The 12,918-nt window shown below is 49.3% G+C and overlaps 2 long non-coding RNA genes across 2 annotated transcripts in view; one reads left to right on the top strand and one right to left on the bottom strand.

The window, feature by feature from the left end:
- LOC125281822 (uncharacterized) overlaps positions 1 to 12,918 on the bottom strand; it is a 220,418-nt gene that overhangs the window by 65,430 nt on the left and 142,070 nt on the right. The window lies entirely within an intron of this gene.
- LOC130543105 (uncharacterized) lies at positions 9,451 to 12,152 on the top strand. Its single transcript, XR_008958151.1, has 2 exons — positions 9,451 to 9,536; positions 11,312 to 12,152. It is a non-coding gene; the product is annotated as an uncharacterized LOC130543105 (long non-coding RNA).

Genomic DNA, 12,918 nt, shown 5'->3' with positions numbered 1-12,918 from the left:
CACCCACCAGGAAAGCTCCCCAGTCAGGGGACAGCCATCTCTATCCCTTCTGTCTCCACCAGCACGGGATCAAAGCCTTCCCATCCATGACCATGGAAGCACAGTTCATCCCAGAAAAAAACTCAGCAAGCTAGGAATAGTTCAGCCCTGTCACACAATGAAAGACTGAGCTGGAAAAGCCCAGCTGGTGTCCTGAAACCCCTTTTTCTCCTGGTTTTAGGCACTGGTCTCCCCCACCTGAGTGTCACCAGAGCCACCATACGTCAAATGCCTTCCCATCTTCTCCAGCCTGAGGACAGTCCCCAGTCTGAAGGAGGCCATCTGGGTACAAGGCTGCAGCTCATTTTCGTGTATTTACCATTTACTCTTTGGAACCAGAAAGAGCAGCTCTCACTGCTCATGCGTATAGCCTTTGTTCCAATACCCAAGTAGGATAATATGACATTCTGAAAGTCTTGGTCCTATTCCTTGTCTTATAAATGTTTCAAAAGCCATGGAATGAAGGCAGCAGAAGAGATGTTTAATTTTGCAGTCAAGATGCCCTCCGATCATCACAGGTATACAGGTTTATTCAAGGGGTCTGAGCCTTGCCGAGAATTCTGAAACCATAAACACTGCCTCAGTGCACACTATCCCTTCTCAATCTCCCCTTCTCTCCTGTGTCTACCAATATCATGTTGACTGCAGACTCTGCCCGGGTCAGGGGATCTCAGGCTTGAGGGCAGACCAGAATCACGAGGGGATTTCCAGGTCCCACCCTCTAGCGGTTTGATTTGGGAGATACACATCAGGGGTTCAGAAATCTGAATGCTCAGCGGGCAGACCATTTGATTGTGAAGCAGGAAGTCCAAGACCAAGGTCAAAGCCACACTTTTTCAATCCTTAAGAGGATCCCGCCTTTTTCAGCATTCACAGGATGGAGTCTTTTATTTCTTTCATACTAAGTACTCGAGGTTAGATGTTGTCTCCAGGCCCCTAAATTATCTAAATGTCTTATTGTGGCCAACAGTACAAAGTTTTGGATTCCAAGGACCGTTCTTCAATTCAGAAACACTTTTCTGATCCATATGATGTGCCAGGCTCTGAGGACAAAGGACGAAAGAAGCAGTTCTTGCCTTCAGAATCTCATGAGCTTGTGGGTAAGATGTTCTATTAAATTAGCAGTTACAACATGGCAAGAGAGCCACGATTATAAAGACAGGCACAGGTTGCCATGTAAGAACAAGAGAAGGGCACTACCTGAGACGGGAGGTCAGGACGCCTTCTTGGAGCAGGTGACATCAGAACAGGGTTTCGGAGGGATGTCTGGGTGGCTCAGTCGTTAAGTGTCTGCCTTCGGCTCAGGTCACGATCCCAGGGGCCTGAGATTGAGCCCGGCCTCCGGCTCCCTGCTCAGCGGGGAGCCTGCTTCTCCCTCTGCCTGCCATTCCCCCTGCTTGTGTGTGCTCTCTCTTGATCTCTCTCTCTCTCTCTCTCTGACAAATAAATAAATAAAATCTTTAAAAAAGAAAAAAAAGAACAGGGTTTTGGATAAGAAGACGTTAACTTAGCCAAGAAGGTAGAGAGAGAAAGCACAGAGCCCATAACGTGGGTCCAGCATCTGCAAGGAGTTAAATACAGGGTAGAGGGGCATGGAAGAGGAATGACCAGGGAAGAGGCCGTCGGGGTCAAGCAGACACAAACTATGCCTAGCTTCGTTTGGAAACGATTCACTGGTGATTAGGAGCCACTGGAAGTTTCGGTGGTGGATAGAAGATGGGTCAGATGGGGGAAAGACTGCTGTTTAGATTATTTCCTCACTTAGCCAGGCTCAAATACCAAAGCTTAATAACACCAAGTTTGTGCCTTTGGCACCATGTTCCTTTTTTTAAGTAATAAAAAAGTTTAAAGTTTCTATTACACATGGAAATCTGTTGACAATTTTAATCTGATGGCCGTGGCCACGGTGCTGTGACTTAATGACAGAGTCGTCTGCCAGTAGAAACAAAGAAGGTGCTGTTGCTGGCATGATTCAACTCTGCTTTATTTCCTTATTTCACAAATCCTCTTCATTTTGTTAAATTCAACTTCGTACAAGCTAGGATCTTCCCGATGGATTGTTCGAGTCATTCTAGGACAATGTATTTTTAGCTCCAGAGTGCGGTTGGCTGCACACCCCTTACCAGCCTAAATACCTCCCGCCACAACCCCAGGCTGCCTTCCCGATGCGGCCCTCCATGCCTTCCACGCTCCAGTCGCCAAAGTTAGACTGCAGGCCTGCCACGCGGCTGCCTCCATCCATGCATATGCTCACACGCTTTCCGCAGCCTTCCAGTAAGGCTGTCCTTCCTCCGGCCTCATCTCCCATTCTACAGTTTCTCTGATTCTCTAGGCTCAAGTGGCCAAGCTTGAGCATACCATCTCTGCTGGAAGAACTGTCTCCTCTCTGAGCATCCAGATTATGTGTCCTCAGTTCATTCATCTTCTAGAGTTTGGCTTGTGTCAGAGGCACCTGGGCACAAATCTGCAGTTGAACTCCTTCAAGGACACGCACTGACCTCTGTCAATTTTCTCTGCCATATTTCTAGGTTAATGACGACACGAGACTGCATGACACTGGACAGAGCTGCTTTTCTGTATTCCAGAAAGTGTGCTCTAATAACCACAGACCACAGGGACGGTCCAGCTCCTAAGAACAGCGGGCGCTAGAGCTACTCCTGAGAGCTACAGTGGGCGCTTACTATGCACCGGGCACTGAGTCGAGATTTTCCATATATATTTATATGTGTGTGTCTATACACCCACACACACAGACATAATGTATGCGTGCGTATATGTATGTGTTTACATATGCGTGCATACTGTGTCTATAGAATTGAGAATGTCTATATAAGCACACAGTCAACGAATCCCTTGTAGACAGTATTATCATCTCTAAAAGGGAGTCACAGAGAAGTCAGGTGAAGACTGCAGAGCAGAGGAAGCCATCTGAAGCCATCTCTCGCCAACAAGGAAGCCCGCCCATGCGCACACACGAAGCACAGCCCTGCACGACCCCCTAGGATGACTCGGATTAAGCAGGCCTGAAGCCTTCAACTCCTCTCGAGCCTTCACTGCCAGCTGGAATGGAAAGCTGGAGCGGGTATAAGGGGACAGGGAAGAAATAACCTCAGAATCTTGTGGAGTCCCTGCTCTGTGGCAGAGAAAAGAAAGACGAGTCAGTGAGAGAGGTAGGGCGAGGAGGGTTGGAGAATGTGGGGGACAGCGCCGTAGCAAGGTTGTCGGAAGCGCGGCTCGGCACTTGCTATGTTACTGCTAATGGGCTGTCTCCCATACTGGCCTACAAGCTCCGTGGGGGAAGAAACCATGCCTGTGGGGGTCTCAGCTCGATTCCTCGGGCTTAGCACAGCATCTAATCATCGTACTGACGGTAACCACTATTTGGTGGTGCCCGGGCGTTGTTCCAAACACAGGCTCCAATGTTACCTTAGTTCATCTTCGCAAAACCTTATGAGGTCGGTAATATTAATCCCATTTAACAGGTGAAGAAACTGAGCCCCTGAGAGGCTACGTAACTTACTTGCGCCGCACCCAGAAGAGAAGTCAGGGCTGGATGTGAACACAGACGTTATGACCCTGGAAATGCCTTTAACCTTCGTGGTGGACCTTCCCATGGTATACGAATCGCCACATAAAATGTATCCACTGAATAAGTCATGACTAAAGAAGGGGTGATCAACAGGGCCAGAGCTGGAGAAGGGTGAAGAAGTATGAGAATGGAAAAGGACCTTTGGATTTGGCAGGTAAAAGGGTGCTGGTGGCCTTCAAGAGAGCATGGTGGGAGCCCTCTCTCTGTCCCAAGGCAGGCTGGAGCACCCAAGACGAGAGTCTCTGCTGGATTGGTCTTTGCATCCTCGGTCCCTCGCACATGGCTGGGACCTGGTCTGCGTTCAGGAATGCCCCCGCTATGACAAGTGGTCGCGCACCCCTGACCCTGGCTCGTGCCCTTGTGCCCCACTGCCCCATTTAGGAGCAAAGGACATAAGGAGAGTTGAAGCTACTGGGAGTGACAGAAAGTTACATTCTTGGCCCCTCGGGGACGTCAAAGAGAGGAAATGTTAAAGACAAAACCCCAAAACCCTTGGTTTATAACTTTGAACTGGGGCTGGGGGAGAGGTGAGGGTGGGGGGGGCTAGCTTTCATTGGCTGCAGCTACCACATCAAAAATAAGTAAAACATGAGAACTGCAAACCACATGAAGGGAGAGAGGACCAACCTCAGTGAGCCTCTTAACACTGAAGCAGCTTCTTGTTAGAAATGAAGCCTCCCAAATGAAAAACAAGCACCGTTTTTCTTGATGGTTTAAATCACTTCAAAAGAGACTCACAAGCCCAAAGAGATAAAGCCCGGCCTCAATGAGTACCCCACCCCACTTCCTTGCCGGCTTCTTCCCCCACAATTGGCAGGAACTAGACCCCACTGAGCAGCAGGCCTGGGACGGAAGGGAGCAGGACAGAGGAAAGACCCTCGTCGCTCTCCGCACATTACTATGATTTGCATATTGTAGGACGTGGACCCAGATGGTGAGCAGGGAGGTGTCACCATGCCCCATATCTGTGTGGCCAGCCAGCTGGACCACTGGACTCAGCCACACTCAGCTCCAGGATCTCAGTGAGTAGAACCACCGTCTATTACCCCAGAAGGAAATTTGATATTGGGCCTAATGGATTTTCTGTGTCTTCCTTTCTGACCATGGAGAGACCTCCCATGAAGACCAGATATGTCCACAAGAAGTTCACACCTCTTGCAGGGAAAATGTGATCCCAGCACAACCTTGGTTCCTGGTGGCAGAGAGTTAAAGGAAAGCACCAGAAACAAGGCAAGCTAGTAGGGAGCAGGCTAGCCGGAGCTCGGTATGTCGGCACTAATGGAAGCACACCGTGTATAAGCAGCACAAATCAAGAGAGCATTTCAAAGTCACTTACACTTGGCATTCAAGAGCATTTCAGTGCTTATATTTAATTGTGGGTGTGTTTGGTATTTCTGTAATTCACAACACATGAGGCCACAGTGTGAGAACCCGAAGCAGTAGGAGGCAAACAGCCGTCCAGTTTTCCCATCCGGCTCCTGCTCCATTAGCGCTTGCCCAGGACTCGACGCTGGGGGGTGATGGCCCAGATTCCCAGCTGATGAAAAGCAGCCCAGGCATCTGCTTTAAGGGAGCAGTCTTGGCTGAGCTCAGAGGTCTCCTGCTTTCTACCGGGAGGGAAAGGAGCAAGGAACCGATGGACTGGCTCAAAAGCCCGTGTCCTTGGAGTGAGCCAGTGCAGAGGAGAAGCTATGGCTGAGACCAGGAGAGGGTCGGAAGCCCCCTAGATACTCCATGCAAAGTGGGTCCATGGGCAGGGGAAAGCCTGGAGGCCTCCCTTGCTTTCTGTATTCGTAGCCCTCTGCCCGGAAGAGGGGTACAGCCAGGCAGCCCTGAAATGCTGGCCAATGACAGGACCTCGGCCCTGGAGGTGGGCTCGGTGCACTACTAAGGATGGTCACTTCAAGTGGCCACACAAAATTGAAATATATGACACTTACAAAGCATTTGCTCACTTCTGGAAACTTCAGGGTAGATTGGGTAAGCTACAGCAACATTAACGAGATGCATTTGTGTACAGAGAGGTAGGCAGATTAGAGAGAAAAGTAAAAAGGGAACATAAGTAAAACAGAGGACGTTAGTTTCTGCAAACACATGAAGGCACAGAAGTAAGCTCAACTGATTCCTGAAGGCAGTGCTTTCCCAAAATGAGCCCCCTACTGACGGCAGAATGGGACAAACTGTCACTCATCCACAGTGAATTACAGAAGGAAAAGGGAGGACAATATTCATATGCTTCTTATGTATAATAAAAATACACGTGTGATACATATCTGTCCGTTTAACAAGGACAAGTGTCCTTTCCCAGTAAAGATGGTCATCATGGCCTTTATTTTTTGAAATGATGGTAAAAGTAGATGAGAACTGTTTTTTAACCAACTTCCTTGGCCAAAATTAAAAAGCGGACAACCTTGCAGCCAATCCTATTTTTTTCCCAGCTTCGCTTGTCTCTGAAATGAATGTCCAGGACCTGCTACCCTAAGACATGGAAGTACTATATAATTTCTTTTTAAATCAGGACTCTTGGACTACTGCAGATTTTTATTAAGTCCTTTTTTCAAGTGACCATCACATAGGTTACAAGAAAAGCTGACGTTTAGAAGGGCATACTGTGTGCCAGCAATCACACTGGACTCTTTCTGGTAATTCAAGTCATTAAACTCACACTACGTAATTGTCTGGTAGAAATTATTTAACCGAAACAGAAGCCTGATTGCTGGAACAAAACCGCATGATGGTGAGGTCAGGATTCAAACTGAGGCCCGTCTGACTTAGAAGCCCACAGTGTTTCCTATCCCATGTCCTTGGTTATGACTGAGAGGTACACATCACTGGGCCTGAAAGAGACCTTGGGTAGCCTCTCCTCTAGCCTCTGATTTCACAAAAGAGGAGACCAAGCGGAGGTTAGGTGACTCTCTTGCCTCGGGCTTGCTCGGTGAATTTGGCAATGGATCTGAGCTGCAGCTCCATGGCTCCACCCCCCCTCCAATCCCGGCCCTGAGCTCTCTCCGAGGCCCCTATGCTTTCAGAAGCACCACGGTGACCTCCTCCGGAACCCCAGGCCCTCGCCCACTGCCGGCAGAGACAGCTACCCTCAGCGCCACCCAGACGGGGGCTAAGAAGAGCGGACGCCTTCCAGGGCCCACCAGCTCTGGATGAGACTCCAAGCCTGCCCGGGAGGCCCACCCGGCACAGCAAGGAAAGACGCTGGGAGCCAAGCTCTGGGCAACGGCCTCCACCCAGCTCAGGCCATGCCCCCGAGGGATGGGAGCCACAGGGACAAAAGGGCATTGTGTGTGGGAGAGGGAGGGAGCCTGGGGACAAATGCACTGGGCAGTTTCTTCCTCTCACGAGCAGGCCTCGGCCAGCTGTCTAGCGGTCAAAAAAGGAACCTCCGTCAAGGGGCTGGACGCCCACCGTGTAGGACAGGAGACCCGCGCTGACTGATTGAGTTATTAGATTTCCCCGAAGGACGAAGAGCTCCATTTAGCCCGCATTGTGTCCCGTGATACAATGCCCCTGAGTACAGAGACGCTGCCTTATCACACATTCTCTTTGATTCCCTTCAAATGCGCACATTTAAAGAGTCCGATAACAGTTTTCTGAAAGGAACCCCCACCTCCTTTTTTTTTTTTTTTTTTCCCTAAGAAGAGGATGAGAATCATTTGTCTCCAAAAGGAGGCCCTCCTAAAGAAGCTGCCGGAGGAGCAGAAACCATTTTAACAGCATCTTCTCTTTGCTGAATTGTGTCTTCCTTTTACACTGTGGCTTTATTCTCTGCCCCTTTGACACAGCCAGCTGCCTCTCACATTCCAGCTCAGAAACAGGCTGGCTTCAGGCTGTAACAGGCACCAGCTTCCAAAGCCCTTTCTCCGGATGACTCACGTTAGCCTGTGTGAGCCTGCGAGCCCATAGCTGCAATTCCTAGACCTTTGTTTCCTTTGCGAAGCACATTGGTGTGTGCGCAACGCCAAGTGCAAAAACAATGTCTACCTAAGGACCCGGCCTTACAATGGGGTAAAATAATTAATTACACAGTGGAACGTCTGGTTCATATCTCGCTCAGGTTCATCCTGTTATCAACTCTGCAGACAGAGGAAGTGACGTCATGCGCCCAGCTCCCCTTTGAAGCTGGAGGTGCATACCAAGACACTGTATGTCGCGCTGCACTCTGGGCAGGAAGCATCATGCTTGGACTTTCTGTTAAAACTGTTTTAGGAAAAAAAATAGGTTGGGCCATCAGTTTCTTAACTGGAATTCTGAATCCCATCGCTCAATGGTGAAAAAGGCCTTTTGTGAATTCCGCCCTTAGCCAGGAAGGTTACAAAAGAGGGGAGATATGTTCTCCCAAGTGTCTTGAAATTTAAATCCTTTTGTACAAAGCACAAATATGCAGGGGGGGAAATGCTCAATTGAGCAGGCTTTCATGGAACCAGTGAAGCAAATCTGTCTAACACTAGCCACCCGTGTCTCTCTTTGCCCGAGTATTCCAAACCCCCCGGCCTGTTCGTTGGCGGCTTCTCCACTCCTGTGTAAACTGGTTTTATAAGCTGGTTATCTTGGGGTTTTGTCCATGAGTGACGGCTCTGGGAACTCTCAGTGTGGATCTGAACAGCATGCAAAATCATTTTACTTTTAAGACAAAAGACATTAGCTTCCCGTAGCTTTCCTAGCCATCTCTATTTCTCTTCCCTTCCCATCCTGCCTTCCCTCCTCCCCTTCCCCTCCCCACGGCACTAAATAAAATGCTTAGAAAATGAAGGGCACAGCTGCCCTTTCTTCCCATTAAAACAATCAAGAATGATGGTGAATTTAATATATTTGATTAGAGAAACTCCAATTTGGTGCACTTGAATCAGCTGCCTTTGTCTTCAGCGCCGATGGCCCGATTTCAGTGGAATGTCCTCTGCTGTCCACTGCCAGCTCACTGGAGCTGGGGAGAAAATTCAGCCTCTGAAAGCATTTGCTTGGCACGCTCAGCGACAGGCTATTTATGCTGTGGAAGATGCCAGGCCCATTTCTTCCTAATCAGTGGGAGCACCACTTCATTAAATCGTGGTCACTTACTGGTGACCCTCAGGGTTGTAACCCTTGGGGGTCTGTGGTCCTCTTTAGCAATGTTAATTTTTCATGGGTTTTATTGCTTTGGGGTTGATATTTGCCATTAAAATTCCAGCCTGAATCCTGTACAAACAGCCCAGGAGATTCTGGTGCTCCACTTGCATAGGAGAAATTCAGAGAATAATCATCAAATTTACATGTGGAGTCCCTTTCATCCAAAGAACAAGTATAAGCCTAATAGGAAATAAGAAAATGTGTCATAATTTCCCCACAAGGTATTATTAAGAGAGTCTGAAATACTGCCCAAGCAGCCCCAGCCTTGCAAGGTGCTCGAAAAAGAATCCATCTCATGGGGAGTTTCCAGATTTGGAGAACGCTGCTTATTGGCACCTAAGGTTTATGGAGATTTTTATGAAGGTTCTCATTAAGTATTCTAAATAAATGTATGCTCAACAAATACATGCAACAGTGAATTAAGGGTGAGAATTTAAATTACTCTCAGAAACGTATTAAAACTCGATGAAGTTCACAGAGGTTTCTTGAATAGAGAGTGTCCTTGGGATGGTCCAGGTCAGAGGGAAGAAAAAGTCCCACATCTCCTGGTATCCGCCCCAAATCGACCGCCTTGCTGAGAGCCCAACGACTTCTCCACCCGAACTCCATGGTAGGAAACCAAAGCTGGGGACCAGAGCCAAGCTAGAAATAGCATCCGGGTTTCTGGGTTCCAACAACCGTGCCCGTTCCGTGAGTCAGCCTGTCAACAACATTGACAAGGTACGCACAGGGCTCCGCTAGGCCCAGGGAGAGTGGCACAGGAAGGAGGACACCCTGTCCTTGCCAGCCCTGGGTAAGTGTCATGCCAAGTCCTCGGGGGTGGGTGGGTGGGGTGTTAGAGGTGAACGCTTCGCTCAGAGACCAACGTGTGCACCACCAGGGGTGCCTGGGTGGCACAGCGGTTAAGCGTCTGCCTTCGGCTCAGGGCGTGATCCCGGCGTTATGGGATCGAGCCCCATATCAGGCTCCTCCGCTATGAGCCTGCTTCTTCCTCTCCCACTCCCCCTGCTTGTGCTCCCTCTCTCACTGGCTGTCTCTATCTCTGTCGAATAAATAAATAAAATCTTTAAAAAAAAAAATGTGTGCACCACCAACGTTGCCGGCACTGCAAGCCCGAGTCCTCTGAGGAGGCCTGGGCATGCCTTGGCTCCCCACTCCAAGGCCCTCTGGTCATGGGCAAGTAGAAGGAGCAGGGCCTTCCAGCCGGGCCAGTTTCCCAAGAGCAGCACCGGCAGCCAGGCTCAGAGCCACACAGGGAAGGAAGGCCCCCTAGAAGAAGGATCTGAGCACTCTCCTCCACAGAAGCCTGGCATTTTCTAAAACAGAGCCTGGCAGCTAAGACCCACATGGGAGTCGCCAAGATGAATAAGATAACTTCCGTCGCAAAAACACAACCAAGGGCTGCCTTTTACCTCCCTTTTCAGTGCAAAAGTCAAGTTTTAAGATTCCTATTGTATAAGAATTAATATGAAAAGAATTTTATATCCTATTATGGCATTGTGTTATAATAATGGAATGCTCTCCCCGCCCAATCTGGCTTTCTGTCCCCCAGACCGTGCCAACAATTATTCAGTTCCTCAGTGTGTGAGTGTCGCGGTGGGGACAGCCTCCGGAGACTGAGAGAAAGGGGCAGCAAGTACTTCAAGCTGGGAAGAAGGGCATCGCCGGCCCCCAGTGCTCGGCTGTGCCTCTACACTCCCACCCAGACACACCCGGACGCACCCCGACACCCGCGAGACAAGCCTCCTCCTCTTCTCGTCGGGTCGTCCGACCCCTCTTTCTGAACACTCCTGGGGACCTGCCTGGGAAGTTTGGTACGTCAACAACTGCAGCTGTACGAACACATTCTCTTTGATGCAACACACAATGGGTTCCAGAAAAGGAAAACAAGATACTCTTTAACCAGTGGGCTGCGTTCTGTTTGCAAACCGAGAGTCCAGGGGCCAAGGGCTTTCCTGGACGGGCCAGAACCGGGGCACCTGTTTCTCCCCCTCTGCTTTGTTTGGTGACTAGAGCTCGTGTCCCTGAGCGTTAAAGATTCGACAGGACTCTCTGCGGGGTGTACTGCTTGGCAAAGAGGCTGTGAACGGGCAAGGGAAGAGCAAATTCGTTGGTCAGGCATCGAGCGCCTGAAGGACTCTGAAGGAGGGACGGCAGCAGGGTTCTCGCCCGTCACCCCGCAGAAGGGAGGAGGAGACAGGAACTTGCGCTGCAGCATGAAGGATTCGGGGTAGACATGAGGAGAGTTTTCCAGACTGAGGAATGTTCGGCCCTGGAAGAGAGCACTGAAAGAGGATATGGAAACAATGCTGAAGAGTAAATGTGTCTGGCCTTCTCCGTGTGGGGAGAAGGAGGAGAACCCTGAAATTCGAGGGAGCCCCTGGCCGCTTACATGGTGATAACAGTGTTTTGTATTGTTTGGAAATTCCTCGCGGTGAGGCTCCTGGCATGACATCTTTTCCTCAGCTCAACTCCCTCAGAGTCACCCTGTGTGGAGGGAGAGCACTGTGTTTTCATTTCCTTTTGACCGATTCCAGTCTCACCAGGCTCTTTCTAATCTGTACTTAGGAAATGCCTCCCGGGGTCACCTCTTCCTCTCCTGCCCGTGGCGCAGAACCACGCATTCCGGGGCTGGAACAATGGCCATTGAAGGTGTGTCTGGCTGAGTTCGTGTTGTTGTTCTTTTCCTTTTTCTTAATAGAATTCATTCAGTTACATGTGTGTTTGCAGCAGCCGGGCCAGTCCTCCTCCACACGAGGGTGATGTCAGCAAACCCAGGAAGCTTTCAGAGCCAAGAGAGCCTCAGACCCAGGAGCAAGCAGTTTGGGATCTCCGTGGCCACAGGGTTCTGTGTGCACAGGATGAGAGAAGGGGAAGGGTTCCCGCGGAAGAATGCTGCGCAGAGGGCGTGAGAGCAGGAGGGGCTGCCCTGAGGCTAAAGGCCATCAACCAGCCACAGCCCGCAGGGATATCAGCTTCTGGAAAGCGAAATTGGTTACCAAAAAATGGCTACCCCATTTTTGGAGGTACTTTGGGGGCACAAGCTAAATGAAACCAGTCATCACTGCCCTGCCTAGAGTGAAGCCAAACACAAGGAAGGCCAACCGTCTCTCCTGGAATTGTACCCCGGCCTGAACCTCCCAGCTTTCTCAGGAGTCACCCACAGACTCCCAAAGCCAGCTCTGGAACAATCTACTCCACTGAACTTGAACCTCAAAACCATGCTAGACGTCTCCCAATGCCCTCCCTCTGCAATGTGCCTCCTTCCTTCTGCATCGCCAGTTATCACTACCAAAGTGTCTACGACTGCTCAGACGTAGACAGACAACCTGAATGTGCTCCCACGTACTCCTTCCTTCCCTTATGGTGACGTTCTACAGTAATTCCATTAAAGTTACCAATAGAAAAATTATTCCAATGAGTGTAAATATTTAAGTTTTCATATACATCTGCATAGCTTTTGCATTACTGACACAGCGTTGTAGATGATGAAGGAACGACTTACATTAGTGTATTTATCCAAATCAGTAACTGGTCGTATGGAACTAGGCACTGTACAAATGGAATAGTTGAGCATAGAAACAGTGTCTCACTCAACGGAGTATTTTTATTGCCTGGTAAAATTCCTGTTTCACTGTAGTTGATAAATGCTAGCTGCTGAATCCAGGCACACATCATTTCTTCCAGGCCTCCAACATCAGAAATCCATCAGAGAACTCTGTGAAGTTGCGTAGAAATAAGGGCTGGTGTGTCAGTGTCTGGTAAGAAGACTACTTTGTCGGTGGATGAAGATCTGGAGAAACCCAGGCAAACAATTCATTGTGAATTTACCAGTATTGTTCAGTACCTGTATCACCAGATGTATATGATAAGAAAGGCTCATCATAGGCCAGCCACTGCCTAGAATAAGGAGACCCAGGACAGCTAAAAAAAAAAAAAAAAAAAAAAAAAAGGATACACACCAACACAGACTAACTGGATGGGTAAGCAGCTCATAGAATGTGATTTTCTCCTCCACCATTTTCTCAGAATTGTACCCCTTTGGGATAAAGGGGATTCTTCTGGGGCTAAAGCTATATAGGCTGAGCTTCTGTGTCATTCTGTGGGGGAGGCAAGCATGTGTGTGCCCTATGCAACCATACAGGTGTCTGTGGGTACCTCCCTGCTCTACCCCC

Source organism: Ursus arctos, unplaced genomic scaffold (genome assembly GCF_023065955.2).
Source record: "Ursus arctos isolate Adak ecotype North America unplaced genomic scaffold, UrsArc2.0 scaffold_10, whole genome shotgun sequence".
Taxonomy (NCBI): Eukaryota; Metazoa; Chordata; class Mammalia; order Carnivora; family Ursidae; genus Ursus; species Ursus arctos.
Note: the sequence above shows the minus strand (reverse complement) of the source record. Positions and strands in the feature narration are given on the sequence as shown.